At 41.2% G+C, this 15,757-nt stretch overlaps 1 long non-coding RNA gene across 1 annotated transcript; it reads right to left on the reverse strand.

Moving 5' to 3' along the window:
* Positions 1-8,943: 8,943 nt before the first annotated feature.
* Positions 8,944-10,853, reverse strand: LOC307038035. Its single transcript, XR_013807856.1, has 3 exons — positions 10,787-10,853; positions 10,144-10,247; positions 8,944-9,725 (listed from the first exon to the last, which is right to left on the reverse strand). It is a non-coding gene; the product is annotated as an uncharacterized lncRNA (long non-coding RNA).
* Positions 10,854-15,757: the final 4,904 nt, after the last annotated feature.

Here is a 15,757-nt window from a genome sequence, read left to right on the forward strand (position 1 = left end):
TTGTGTTTGTGTGTGTGTGTAGAGGTGTGTGTGGTTAAAACACTTTCATGAAGTGAAGGAGGTTTTCCTTCTATAAAACAGCTGTGGGCAGCAGTGAGTGTCACGGACATGAATTCATAGATCAAGGCAGACTGGTGCACACTCTCCTGTCCTGCCAGGCGACACGCCCGTTCTAAGCCGTGTCCCTCACTCCTCACATCACAAGCTGCATCAAAGTGTATTATGTTGTTACATCGTTTCAGATGTTATGTTTCAGTTGTGCTTGATGCAAACTTGTCGAAATTCACCGTTTTGAATCCAACATAGGTCGTTTGTGTGATTCATGTAGATCTGCAATAAAAATATTTTTGGTGTATGGGGGGGTATGGGACCCGGAGTAATCTGCGGCCGTGAGCTGTTATGTGCCATCATGACACGCATGGTGTTCTTTTTTTATATATTATAATGAAGTGCGAGCTGTGTGCACGAGTCTTCCTGCCTGTCGGCTCTGCTCTCATGGATGTATAATAAGGCTCTGCTGCTTCGAGATGATGGTCTAGCTTCAGCAGCTACATTACCTACGGGTGCGTTCGTTAATATTAACTGTGCGTCCGGAGTCACTGTGGCACAGACTGGACCGCTGGTGAACAGCTGTTAGAACGGGCCGTTCAGGTGTTCAGAGCAGAGCTCCCTGTCGGAGCGGCAGAGCGTGATGTGAACTGAAAAGTTTTTCTGTGGCAATATTATTTAAGGAATCGTTGAGCTAGCTAGCTAGCATATATTGTCACTATCTGCTAACGTTAGCTTTAGCCTTCTATTTCAAATAGTTTTTTTCATAGGCTATAAACAGAGGTGGTATGTATATATATATATATATATATATATATTGTACTTGAGTAAAAGTAGAAGCACTCAGATCTTGTACTAGAATAAAAGTAGAAGTACTCAGGTCTTGTACTTGAGTAAAAGTAGAAGCACTCAGGTCTTGTACTTGAGTAAAAGTAGAAGCACACAGATCTTGTTGAGTAAAAGTAAAAGTAGGCCTACTCAGGTCTTGTACTTGAGTAAAAGTAGAAGTACTCAGGTCTTGTACTTGAGTAAAAGTAGAAGTACTCAGATCTTGTACTTGAGTAAAAGTAGAAGTACCAGAGTGTAGGAATACTCTGTTACAGTAAAAGTCCTGCATTCAAAATGTTCCTCAAGTGAAAGAAAAGTATTATCATCAAAATATAGTGAAAGTAGCGACAGTAAAAGTAGTCATTGTGCAGATTGGTCCATTTCAGAATAATATATATGATATGTTTTATAATGATTGATCATGAAAGTGTTCTCAAAGCTGGTAAAGGTGCAGCTAGTTTGAATGACTTTGTATACTGCAGGGTAGCTTGTGGATTTACTCCAGGTGGAACTAAAGTCTGATTTAATACTTGATTATATTTCACATCATTCATCCACATCTATAAAGTAACTAAAGGTATTAAATACATGGAGTGGAGTAGAAGTACACCATGTACCTCTGAACTGTAGTGGAGTAGAAGAACAAAGTAGCAAAACATTGAAATATTTATATAAAGTACAAGTATCACAAAATTGTGCCCAAGTATAATACTTGTTGAGTTTATGAACTTAGTTACTTTACACCATGTGGCTATAAAGATAGAAAGACTAAGCCTTGCACAGAGGCATGAACATACATTTTCAAAATGCTCAACAGTGCTGCCAAAATTATAAACTGACTGCTACACAATTAAAATAAATGCTTTTATATATTTATATTAGATGTGACTCTTTGGCCTTTCTGTTAACACTGCTGCTTTAGTTGTTCTGACTGCTGAAATCCTCTGTTATTCCTCATTTTAAAGCCGATATTCCGTGGGGTGGGGGAGCCGGGGGCTCGGATCCTCGTCACCTTTTTCATACAGATGAGTTTGCATCCCAAAGCCTCAGTCACCTTAATGCATGTAATAAAAACATCTCAGGTCAGTAACACTCAAAGCTAAATGTGCAATACCATGTTCAGCTATGTTACTATTTATTAGTGATGGGATTTATGGCTCTTTGAAGGGAGCCGGATCTTATGGCTCCGTTCCTTTCAAAGAGCCGTTCAAAAGAGCCGTTTTTTTTGGCGGGGTTACTTGGTTTGTCTGTGAAATAATCACCAGGATAATGATTGACTGTATTGCCAGACCTAATGTCAATAATCTGCTTTGCAAACACGACACAAGGTGGCGCCATATCCATGTCATTCATGTCCGTGAATGTACTACTTTGAATTTACCCTCCGTATTTGTTAAGTAAATAAAGTTGCCTTGCCTTGAATGAAATTCACGCAACTCTTAATATTAGATACTGTGTTTTTAAGTGGCGATGGAGATCATTTGTTGGCCCTGCTTTAAAGGATATTTTTGCCTTTACAAATGGTGCGCTTTTTTGGTTGAAGTGCATCAAAATGCTGCTGCGTTTTCGCCTTTGGCTCATTTTCCATCCGAAAAACACGTCGTCTACCTGTCCTGTAGCCTACCACTTGTTATGACTTCTCTCTCTCGCGTATTCCGTTAAGACCCACCCCATCTCACTCCTCCTGCTGAAACCTACTAATCAGAGTAGGGGCGGGTCTTCACAGAATACGTTTGGGGAACAAAATCAAGCTTTTTAACAGGCGAGTGGATTTTGGCAGGCAGTGAGTGCGGACTAACAATTGAACGATAACAAGAACGGCTCTCACCAAGTACGACTCGGTTCCCCTCGTTCATACCAAAGAGCCGTTCAAAAGAATCGGCTCGTTCGCGACCGACACATCACTACTATTTATAATGTTATTGTTGTTACATCCGAAGATGTACATATTGGAATGATTTCTTAACTTACAGTAGGCCATTTTTTACAATGTGTGTTGGAAGGATTTATTAAATTACTGTGAATATTGTCATTGCTGAAGGCTTTTAGAGAAGGATGAACTATAAGCCTGAATTACATAACATTTTATACCTAAAAACATAAAAGCCACAATAAATAAATCACAATTATTGTAGTTATTTCTACCTCCCGTATTGCTTTCAACCCACCAGCTTTTATGGTGTTGTTTGTCACTAACAGTTCATTTCGCTGCTGGAGAAGAAAGATCAGGGGGGGAGGGGGGAGAGAGCTGCCGTTTCATTCACACTGTTTAAAAAACGGTAACAACAGACTATTTTTCTTGGCGGATGCATGTCAATTTAAATCAATACATACAACAATTTTTTAAATCAATAAAAACATTTTCTAAATCCATAAAAGCATTTAAATTAATATTGGGAGTCATGTCGTTACTTTGTTGAGAATGTGGCAATGTAATAAGCGGGATAATTTGCAGCGACTTGTTCCTTATGGGGAAAATAACACCCGTCATGCAGACCAATATCCCTCCGCTGCGCGTTGGGATCCTGATCTACCGACGAGGCTCCATTAAAATATAAATATGTTTAGTGAATTACTGAGTTTAGGCACGTTAATAACGTTTTAATGAAGTTGAATACAGTATATTCATATGTGTCAGTGATTTCATGTCAATTCGGTGAACATAAACATAAATGATCGTGGTGAAGATGTTGATTAAATTAGGATTAAAAATCGAGAGCCGGGCTGCATTTCCTCCCGTTCGTTTTTTTCAACTAAACAACATTATTTTGTTAAATAACAACATGGTGATGTTTTGTAAATGATTACATGTCTCTTATTTAGCACAGAGTATGATATCCGTGACATATGGATCTTAACAAAGTTCCGCTGTACATCCAGCGTACTGTATCTGACTTTATTTCACATGAGCTCCAGTGTGGAACCCCACTGCACCCCCTGGTGGATCAATGATCCATTGCAGCTGGCTTCATTATAATTACATTTATCTATCTCCCACTAGGGCGGTCTCAAATCAAGCTGGATGTTTTCCCTTGAGCGAGGGCAGATCACGTACCAATCACGGCCCTCGCGTTTCAAACTGAATCGCTACATCTGTATATCTACCCAAAGTGGCAACTCTGTGTGTTGATGTGGGTTGTAATGAAAGCTCTCACCATTGAGAGCGGATTCTATGGGTGAAAAGTTCCTTCATAATGATGTGGCTTCTGGAAGGAGGTGAGAGCTCTGAACAGGGCCAGTACATCGTTACCATGTACCATAGAGGGAGTATCTGGAGCCGATAACATAGCTGAGTTGTGGAGGCAACATTACTCTACTATACTTAATTGTGTTAAAAGTGACCCCTACAAAATTGGTAATGTTGTGAAAAGTGACACAGTGGGAATCACAGCTAAAGAGGTTTATCGAGCAATTGCACAGCTAGCTGATAACAAAGCATGCGGCTCTGACTGAATCACTGCAGAGCACCTTAAACTGGCAAGCCCGAAGTTTGCAGTTCTTTTTGCCATTTGTTTTACCAGCCTCGTGACTCATGGTATGTTGCCAGACTCCATGTTGACTGTTACTTTGGTGCCTGTCATTAAGGACAAAGCGGGCAAGGTAGGGAGCTTGGAGAACTATAGACCAATTGCTCTAGCCAGTGTGTTATCCAAGGTCCTGGAAAGAATTTTGTTGAATAGACTATGTTCTTATTTATGTACCTCAGATAACCAGTTTGGCTTCAAGGCTAAGCATGGTACTGAGCTATGCATCTATGCTTTGAAGGAAATGGTAGAAACATATAGAAGACAGAATTCCACTGTTCTGATTGTTTTTATTGATGCCTCTAAGGCTAACCATCATAAACAGTTTTTAAAATTGAGACAAAGGGGTGTGCCTAACAGTATAATTAGGATCCTGGCTCATTGGTATGCCAACCAGAGCATGCGGATAAAATGGGGGAATGCAGTCTCGGCGCCATTTGGTGTTGGTAATGGAGTCCGCCAGGGGGGGCTCCTCTCACCATACCTTTTTAATATCTATATGAATGATCTATCAGATGTCTGTAAAACAGGGTGTGTGATTGGTAATGTGATTGTAAACCATCTTATGTATGCTGATGATCTGGCAATTGTTTCTCCTAGCAGTGCTGGTTTTCAACAGTTGCTAAATGTTTGTTCTGATTACGGAGTCAAATTCGACGTTAAATACAATGCTAAGAAGAGCGCTGTAATGATCTGCAGAGCGAAAGGGGATAAGAACCTTTGTTTTCCAACATTCTATCTATCAGCGTGTAAAACTAAGTATCTGGGACACATCATCACAGATGAAATGGCTGATGATGATGACATGTATAGACAGCGGCGTGTCTTATATATACAAGCCAACATGTTGGCTAGAAAATTCTCTTGGTGTTCAGATAAGGTTAAGGTGAACCTCTTTAGAGCTTATTGTACTCCTCTCTATACTGCCCCCTTGTGGGTCAAGTATAAGAAGGCGAGCCTCCGGAAGCTCCAGGTTGCATATAATGACTGTTTGTGTATACTGCTTAGAAAACCAAGGTGGTGCAGTACAAGTGAAATGTTCTGTAATGCATCTCTCTACAGCAATCTGCAAATGCCACTAAATTATAATGACAAAAAAGGTACCACGTCACTTTGGAGAACAGTATAGAGCTGGAGAACTCATTCTTCAATTCAATCTCGAAGCAGTCCGCAATTGTTGTTCTTGTGAGTCATATTCACGCTTGCTTTGCTGGGAAAATCAGCGACGTCATCATGTGGCTCCTAAACGGCTGTGATGGTGGAAGAGCAAACTGGTTCGTAGTGGGTTCAATCGAACGAGAACCAGCAGAGAACTAGAAAGGAACTTGTTTTAGGTGTAAAAGGAATCACTAAGGAGGAAGAGCATCTCTGTCTCTCCCTGCCCTGTAGAGCAGTGACTACAAACATGCTCCTCCCCACTGAGCCTGTATTTGGTCAGATCTCTGAAAGACTGATGATTGCCTTCTGAGTCAACATACACTATATAGACAAAAGTATTGGGCCACATACACATTACACCTACAGGAGCTTTTATGACATCCCATTCCAAATTATCAGGCATTAATATGAAGTTGGTCCCCCTTTGCAGCTATAACAGCTTCCACTCTTCTGGGAAGGCTTTCTACAAGATTTTGGAGTGTGTCTGTGGGAATGTTTGCCCATTCATCCAGAAGAGCATTTGTGAGGTCCGACACTGATGTTGGACGAGAGGTCCTGGCTCTCCATTCTAGTTCATCCCAAAGGTGTTAAATGGGGTTGAGGTCAGGGCTCTGTGCGGGGCAGTCAAGTTCTTCCACACCAAACTCACCGAACCAGGACCTTGCTTTGTGGGGCACAGTCATGCTGGAACAGAAAAGGGCCTTCCCCAAACTGTTTCCACAAAGTTGGAAGCATAGAATTGTCCAAAATGACTTGGTAAGATGAAGCATTAATATTCCCCTTCACTGGAACTAAGGGGCCTAGGCCAACCCCAGAAAAACAACCATAGCATTATCCCTCCTCCAACCAACTTTACAGTTGGCACAACGCAGTCAGGCAGGCCCTGACCTCAACCTTAAATGCAGTTGATTTAACTCCCTCTTTTTCATATCCTTTGCAGAACATTTACATGCACTTAAAACCTATATAACACACTACAGGAAAGGGAAAACCAAAAAGTAGGGATCCTTTAACGTACCATGTGGGTCGTGAATAATTACACCCTGTACTCACTATCAGAGCAATCCAAATCTTATTCAGCCCTTGCAGGACTTCTAAGCAGTCTTAATCACTGTGTTCATTTACTTAGATTCTGTCTGGTCTTGTGATGATCCATCAACCTTGAACATCTCTTTTTGTCGTGTGAGCTGCAATCTCTCGCTCCAAAAGCATGCCTTTGTTCTCGTAGTCTGTTCCTATCAGATAATTTAAATGCCCCTTCATGTCCAGAGGCGAGCAGCGGATGAGACCTGTTAACAGCCAGGAGGGTGACTCAACAGCTCCATGCTGGTGGACGCTTGCTCCAGTTAATTAGTAAAGGTGCCCTCATCTGTGAGATGTGACAAACTCATTAGCAGCTGTGTTAAACTGAAAGCTGAGACACACACGGGGAATGTGGTGAGAAGTCTTTGGTGTTGATCATCCTCCTCGTGTCAGGATCCGACACAACTGCCACAAACATGTCAGGAGAGCTAATCCTGTGTGCAATTAACACACAGCACAAAGTTCTTCAGTTTGAAAGGTCTATTCTGAGTCATGCTGCACAACCAGAAACAGTTAGACAACCTCTACTCTGAGAACTGACTTTTGTTTTGTGTGATTTCATGGTAACCATTCATGAGAAATGCTGAGAACTGACAATCAATAAAAAGACAATGTAGATTTTGTAAAATCAAAACATATATAAAGAACCCAACAATGGGACCAATTTTATTTTTAGCGTTTAGCATGGCGCATCGTTTTGAAGGATGTTGAGGAACGATTCTTGGCTGATTTTTGCTGCTGGAGCAGAGCAATGGATCGGCTGTTGCATCTATCATTATAGTATGTCAGTACTTTGTTAATATGCAAGCTAAAGAGATTACATATAATATAACACATACATTCTGTTCAGGAAATTATGTATCCTCTTGCTTGCCAGTGTTTGCTACACTGAAACATTGACTTTAATTAAATGTATTATGTCAGCAAATGTCACACAACTGTATTAGGTTAGTTGAAAGTACTAATATGAAGGTCCACCTATTTAAACTTTATATTATTGCTTTCAATTAACCTAATGCAGTTATGTGAAATCTGTCTACATATTACATTTAATTAAAGTCAAATCAAGTTTTCTCATGTTAAGAGAACTGGATACAGCGTCAGAGCAGGACCCCGTTCATTCAAATGTTAGCTGGATTTGTAAATGGCTTTTTTTGTGATGCTATATAACGATCTGTTTGGTACGGTGGCCGGCAGGTGCAAACGCGGAACAACGGCCAAAAACACATACATTAGCAGGAAACAGCTGCAAATAATGAAATGAAAAACAAACAAATCCTGAAAACAAATACAACCAAAAAACGCTGCATTTACAGAAATGATGCAAACTAAATACAACACACAAACCCCGAAAACAAACGCAACAAAAAAAATGCTGCAAATACCAAAACGATATGCAAAATCCAAAGCACATACAAATCTCAAAACACATACAAAAAAAAAAAATTCCGGAAGTGCTCCAGGCCTCTAGGGGGAACGCTACGAGGAACAGATTGATGTCTGACCAGACATAGAGAGAACGAACAAGAGTGCTGCAAATTGAAGCCGGAGGAAACAAAGTAGATCGATGTGGAAAAAGTCGATATATAAGAAGGTAAGTTTTGTTTTGATACAAAGAGCGTCATATTTACCCAGCTAGCGTTAGCTTGTTTGGTAAAAGAGTTTGCAAGTCAAGAGACAGGCAGCACTGTGCACCTAAATGTAACTCTTGATATCATATATATATATTATAGGTGCAGAGAGGAGTTGGTTTATTGTGCCCCAATGTAAATCCTAATGTGAGAGTTAAAGGACGGTCAACAATATAATGTACCTTGGTCAGTTTGGATTTATCGTGGCATTTATTCTTAATTAAAGTGAATTTATTTTATTTCAGTCAGTCATTTGTGTGTATGCAGGTGTGGGACATTCCAAATGTTCCAAAAGTGAGCACTCCACGAATCGACAACAGTTTGCCAGGGTAAAATAAAACATTGTCAACATATTATTTTGTGCCACAAGAAGCAGAATGTTTTAACAGTACATTAGTTTGAATATATTTGTTGTTTACCTTTATCAGATCTCTCAGGCACCCACAACCAGCGTCTGATCGGGTAAGACTAATTAAAAATGTAATTATACCATGTAGGTCTGAATTTGTGAACATGAAATAAATAAATACCTTTGTGTGCACTTATTTCCTGGGTAAAAATAGGATAGAGCACCAACCCCATTCCAGGAAGAGGTCCAGTCTGCCCCGGGTCAGAACAACTTCTATAGGTAAACGATGTTGACAGTTGCATCGTGACACAGTTGTGTGGTGTGTATCTTTATTTTACATTTGTTTGTTTTTATAGCCTCCAATCACAGTGGGTAACATTGCCAGGAAGCAGAACAATTATACGTTCACACATTTCCAAATGACACCCACAATATCTGACATCTTAGTGAAGACGACACAAAAAACACCCACAAATATTTTTCAAAGATCAGATATTGTTTGTTGCATCCATTTCAAATGTTTACAAGGATTGTGCAGGAGGTTGACAAAGTGCTGCTGTCAGTTTAGAACCCAATGTATTGAAAAAAAACAGGAAGAGGATCGACATCCTTTTGTAAATATGACTGTCATACATATATTATGTAATTGAAAATAATTATTCAACTGTCTTCTCACTGCAGCAACTACACAAATGGGTATGCACTTATAATTATTGATAGCCAGTCTGAGCCAGAAGACAAAATGGAGCAACGGTATTAATTGTTACTATTACCACTTAATTTTTCTATTCTATACAATAAATCTTATTACTAGCTTCATCATTTAATATTACAATACATCACTTTGTCTTTCCCAGCACAGAATACCTGACTACGGAGGACATTGTAGCAAAACTCTCTGCAAAAATAACAAATACATCTTGCAACAGGTTCAATATTAATAGAGCCAATGTGTGGGATGGAGCAATCCGCGGCTTCAAAGGAGCCTCATTCGACCCCTCTCATGAGATGTCAGTTAAGTTCACTGATGATGAGGGACAAACTGAGGATGGAGTGGACACTGGTGGTCCCAAGTGTGAGTTCCTGACCCTCCTTATGGAATGCCTGACAATGAAGAAAACATCACGTCAGCAACTGTTTGTGCCCCATGTCGGTGTGACTTTCCCAGCTGCTCACTGTCTCACAATCTGATTCTAAATGTATAATGTTCTCTATAAAGATAGAACTAATACACAATTATGAATGTATATAAATAATACACATGTTTTGTGTATTTAATCATGCATTGGTCTACAATTTAATGATGGCTTCTACATATTTCACATAAACAGACAATGAAAAAATGTGTCCTTCATGCTGATAACTAGTGTATGCATCTGCCAATTAGTATTCTAAACAGAGTAGTGTGTTGAATCCTTATAACTAGTTTATGCATCTGCCCATTAGTATTCTAAACAGATTAGTGTGTTGAATCCTTATTTCTTGCATTTGAAACCGATACAATACAAAAAAGTGAACTTACTGTTGTGTTCAACTTCTGCCAAAAACTGTACATTTTTGCCACAGGAGCCACAGAACACTTGAACTGTCCCCAGATGTTGGCCACAGAAAGGACAACTTGGCAGCCTGAAAACACATTGATGTAGTAAATTCATTTAATCAAGTCAATCAAAAACACATAGTCTAAATACTGGTAAGCTAAATAAATAGAAAGATACATCATTTTACCGTTGAATCTGTGTTTAGTCTCTCTCTCTCCTTGAATGTCTTCTATATTTGTTCTTGAGCATGTCTAATGCACACTACTCTCCTGTCATTACCTTGTCCCTCTTCACATGTTGTCAGTTCTCTCTTTCTCTCTCAATTCAATAGCTATATTAGCATGACCATAGTTACAGGCAATTGCTAAAGCTCTGTATAGTTGCAACATCTATACACAAATACATACATATAAACAAACTGCTAAGAATTCAAATGTCCTTTTTCCGCGGTACTCACTATGGCCCAGTTTATTTGCCTGCACTTGATTTGTCATCTCTTTTAATAATGTTCTTCCCTCACTTTATCTACTCTTCACGTGAAGCTCTCCTCAGCTGGTGTAGTAGTTAGGCACGCTAACGCTAGCTATATAAATATGACGCTCTATGTATAAAAACAAAACTTACCTTCTTATATCTTTCTCCACTTAAATTAACTTTCTTTCCTCCCGATTTCCATCACTCTTGTTCGTTCTCTCTATGTCTGGTCAGACATCAATCTGTTCCATGTAGCGCGCCCCCTAGAGGCCTGGATAACTTCCGGAATGTTTTTTTTTTAAATGTATTTTGGGATTTGTACGTGCTTTGGACTTTGCATATCGTTTTGGTATTTGCAACGTTTCTTTGTTGCGTTTGTTTTCAGGGTTTGTGTGTTGTATTTAGTTTGCATCATTTCTGTAAATGCAGCGTTTTTCTGTTGTAGTTGTTTTCAGGGTTTGTTTGTTTTTCATTTCATTATTTGCAGGTGTTTCCTGCTTATGTATGCGTTTTGGGCCGTTGTGCAGCGTTTGCACCTGCAGGCCACCGTAGTTTGGCCTTAATCCTGCAGAACAGCTCTGTGCAGGACATGGCATGTTAGAATGACGGTACGTCCACACAGCAGCTTTGAAAAAATCTTGAAAATCTTGGAGCTGGGCGTGTCTGAGAGCTTGGGGATTTTTCGCGAGCAACGCGACCAACAACCAATCACATGAATCTCCCGCCCCCGGCATACAAAGCAAAAAGCCCCGGGGATTTTATGCGAGCAATATCTATATATATATATACAGTGCTTGAATTGGGCCGGTACTCACCGGTACGCAGTACCGGCACTTCTGATTTTTACCCTTGTAGTACCGGCACTTCTTACTGAGTACCGGCACCTTGCCGGTATTCCGGTACTCAGTAAAATGCTGGTACTCAGCCGCCGGCAGCCGGCGGCACGTCATGACGCATGTCAACAAATTTGCCGGCGACATCTCATGACGCATCTCTGACGCACCGCCGCGATAGACTAGAGCAGAAAATACATCACATAACGACGACGTTAGCATTTCAAAAATGTTAACGTGGCTTAATAGTGCGAAAAGACAGCGGTTGTCGCCGGACAAGGACCCGACTGCAAATACAGAAAATGCTGTGCCTGTGTCTGAAATTGTGCCTTCTCTCGTCGACCCTCCTGCTCCAAGTTCAGTAGCACTAGCTCCAACAGAGCCTTCTCTCCCGCTAACGTTAGCTGCTGCTGGCGTAACTACCACCAACAACACCGGGCAAAGCGATGCACCTGACTGCTGGACAAGGGACCAGGTGGACTATTTTTGCAAGATCAATGAATGGCTCATTGTTAAAGACAAAAAGCTGGGATGTCGGATATGTAAAGAGGTGAAATATTTGGGAAAACACACTGGACAAGGACTGAAACTCTCGATTGAATGGGGTGAGTGTGCAGTGTCTCATTTTGGTAGTGAGAAGTGCAAACAACAAGCTAGCCTGAGAAAAAAAATCAAAGAACACAAAGAATCACAAGCCCATGTAAAAGCTGCTGACATACTTCAGTCTGCTTCACGTGAAGCAATTCAAAAGCAAGTGCAGTCTATGCATAGATCAGAATACGAGACCACTATCAGAGTTTTTCGAACGGCATATAAAATTGGAAAGCATAGCCGGCCATTCACGGACATGCCAATTGATTTGAACTTGCAGAAACTGAACGGGCTGAACGTGGGCAGGGTTTTGCACTCTAATAAAACCTGCGGTGAAATCATCGACCACATAGCAGATGAGCTGAAGACAAAAATGGCCAAAGACATTATAGAAAACAAAAGAAAACTCTGTGTTTTGGTCGATGAATCTACCACTATTAGTGGTAAAACTGTGCTTGTTGTGTGTCTACGCTCAGCATTAGCTGATGCTGAGCCCGAAACGTTTTTTTGGGAGCTGATCGAGTTGGATGGAACAACTGCTGATGACATCACAAAGGCTTTAATGGAGTGTCTTGGAAGACATTTTAGCGAGGACTTTTTAGGTCAGTGTTTAGTTTCTTTTGCATGTGATGGGGCTTCAGTAATGCTAGGGAAGAGAACAGGCGTTGCTACCCAGTTGTGTAGTAAATTCCCAAGCCTGTTTGTGTGGCACTGCTCAAATCATCGACTAGAGCTGGCAGTTGGGGATGTGGTCAAGGAGGTCTCAGGGGTCAATCATTTTCAAATATTTTTTGATAAACTCTACTCTTTGTTTCATGCCTCCCCCAAAAATCAGAGGCAGTTAGCGCAGTGTGCACAAGCAGTCGGACAGCGTCTCCTGGTGATCGGGCGTGTTTTGTCCATCCGCTGGGTAGCTTCAAGTGAAAGGAGCGTCAGAGCAGTCTGGGAAAACTACAGAGTGCTTCATGATCACTTTTCAAATGCTGCAAACGACATGAGCAGGGATTCCAGAGACAGAGCAAAGTACAAGGGCCTTGATGATGTGCTCACATCTGCACCGTTTGTCAGCAATCTGGGACTGATGTATGATGCGCTCACAGAGCTCAGCGACCTCTCTCGGCAACTCCAAAAAAGAGAGATGACACTGCCTACAGCAGATAGGCTCCTAACTCAAGAAATACAGGTTTTTGAATCCATGGTCTCCATGCCTGGCCCACATATGACTACAGTTCATAGAGCTCTAGCTGAGAAATATTTCAAGGGTGTTGCCCTGCATGAGAATGGCAGGCTTGTACAGATTCATGCAGGTCAGTTTTTCCGCAGTATGGTAGAGAATCTGAGACACAGAATGACTTCCACAACCTCCTCTCATGTCAGCACAAGAGAAAGCCCATTACATGGCCGGGAGGCCCGGGACAATCAGCTAATACATGACATAAAAGTTCTCCATCCTGGTAGTTGGCCTGAAGAGGAGTTAGACATACAGTATGGGGACGCAGAGGTGCTACGTTTGTGCGAACTGCTGAAAGTGGACAGAAGAGAGACTGTTCAGGGCTTTCGTGAATACAAGGAAATCAGGGCATCCCGTACGCCTGCTGCCATGGAGCCTCTACTAAAAGCAGTCCGAACCATCGCTGTCTCCACTAGTGAGTGTGAGCGGGCATTCAGCAGCATGAATGATATCCTTACTGCAAAAAGGAATGCTCTCTCTGTCAGCCGACTGTCCAGTCTGGTTTTTATCAAATGCAATGGACCACCGCTGACAGTTCAATCCAGAAAAGTATGTGAGGTCGTGGCTGGCAAAGGGAAGGAGAAGTGCTGATGAAAGAGCCTGTCCAGCTTCAGCCCCTGATACTGCTGTCCCCAAGGCCTTCTGGAGCCTTTTTTAACAATGTGAGTATGAAACAATACATAATAATATTGAAATAGTAGATATAATGAACACATACAGTATATAATGTTTCTCTCTCTCTCTGTCTCTCTCTCTCTCTCTCTCTCTCTCAGTTCTCCATACAAAGTGCTACGTCTACATCCCATAGACCAACGTCTGGATTCCCCTGTGTCCTCCCTGGCAGCTCCATTGATTCCCTCTCTCCTTTCCTGCTGAAAGATGGTGAGTGTACTCAGGGACGAGGAGTCATTTAACCAGCCGCCAGTAGGAGTCAGGCTTTAGTTTATTTTATATCCATAAAGAAAAAGTTAATCTGCTTACAGTTGTGTTTCATATGGATGTTGAGAGGTATCCATATATCTCTTCATTTTGCTCTCAAAGTGCACCAGATTGATGCATCTAACCTCAATATTTAAAAAAAAATGTTATAAATGTTATAAAATGTTATAAAAATAGCAGTTCTTTTTTTGGCACCCTGAGTCATTTTGTTTAAGTACAGTGAGCCTTTCTAAAATATACAGTAAAGAGACAAACCCACCAGCATTATAGGATATACAATGATTTTGAGCCAAATACTTGTTTTTGGGCTGTATAAATAAATTGACTTGAAACAGTTGCTGATTTAGAGCACTGGCACCTTTTTTATTCCAATTCAAGCACTGTATATATATATATATATATATATATAAACTCCCCAAACAGGCGAAAACCTACCAATTTCACACACTGTCTCTGCCACCCCCTCCATGCCTGGTTCCTCCGGTTTGTATCCCGGTAAATAGTTCTGGTCGTAAAGAACAGGGTGATTTGCTACCGTCATTTCTCGTTTGGAATATGAGGAAATGAACTGCGGTCTGGCTCTCCCAGCTTGCACGCCGTTTGATTGGCTACTATGGCTAGCGCTTGTACTGTCAGATTTGCATAAACGGGATTTGATTGGGTGACGCTTCCAGCTCAGCTTCAAAAGTTGAACATTGCTCAACTTTTGAATCCTGAAAATCCTGTAAATCCTGTAAATCCTGTAAATCTTCACTTCGCTTCCCCACAATGCAGTTCGGCGAAAAACCAGGCAAAGTGACGTCACTCCCATTCAAAGTCAATGGGCAGAGAAGCGTTGGAAGTGTTGGAAGATTTTTTTAAAGCTGCTGTGTGGACGTACCGTAACTGTGTCAAAGTGGTGCAGCTAGAGTGTGACAATATAATATCATGTCACACCCAGTAGTCGAGTTGAGGGGGGATGGGGGGGGATGGCATCCCCCTTAGGTATTAAAATGGTCAAAACCATCCCCCTTATGAAACGGCCATCCCCCCTTCCCATCCCCTGTTATTTGATCAATTAATGTGGAAATATTGCCAATGTTTAATTTTCAACATTGTACATTTTATATGTGCACGTCACGTGCCCCTCGTCCACATTATTTTAGCCGCTAAAATACTGTTGACGAGGGGCTCGTGCACATATCACGATCACGAAATTGATGTCAAGTCAGTCAGCGTCAACGATAGCAGCGCAGCCTGTGCAAGCATCATGGCCAGTAAGCGACAAGGACAGCTTGACCTGAGGGACTACTTCGTCTTTAAGAGGACAAAAAGTACCACTGAAGGTAAGTCAAGAATACTTTTGATATGTCACCAAATGTGTAATCTCTGGACAGAGGCGATAACAACAGAGTTATAGTTTGGGAGCTTACGTTTTTTTTCTTGTTAACTAGCCTAACGCCAGGCAGCTAGTACTAGCTGCTATAGTAACCAACGTCAGGTTAGACCTTTCTTATATTCACAAAGTTAATGTCAGATTTGATTTCT

Source organism: Notothenia rossii, assembly GCF_949606895.1.
Source record: "Notothenia rossii genome assembly, chromosome: 4".
NCBI lineage: Eukaryota > Metazoa > Chordata > Actinopteri > Perciformes > Nototheniidae > Notothenia > Notothenia rossii.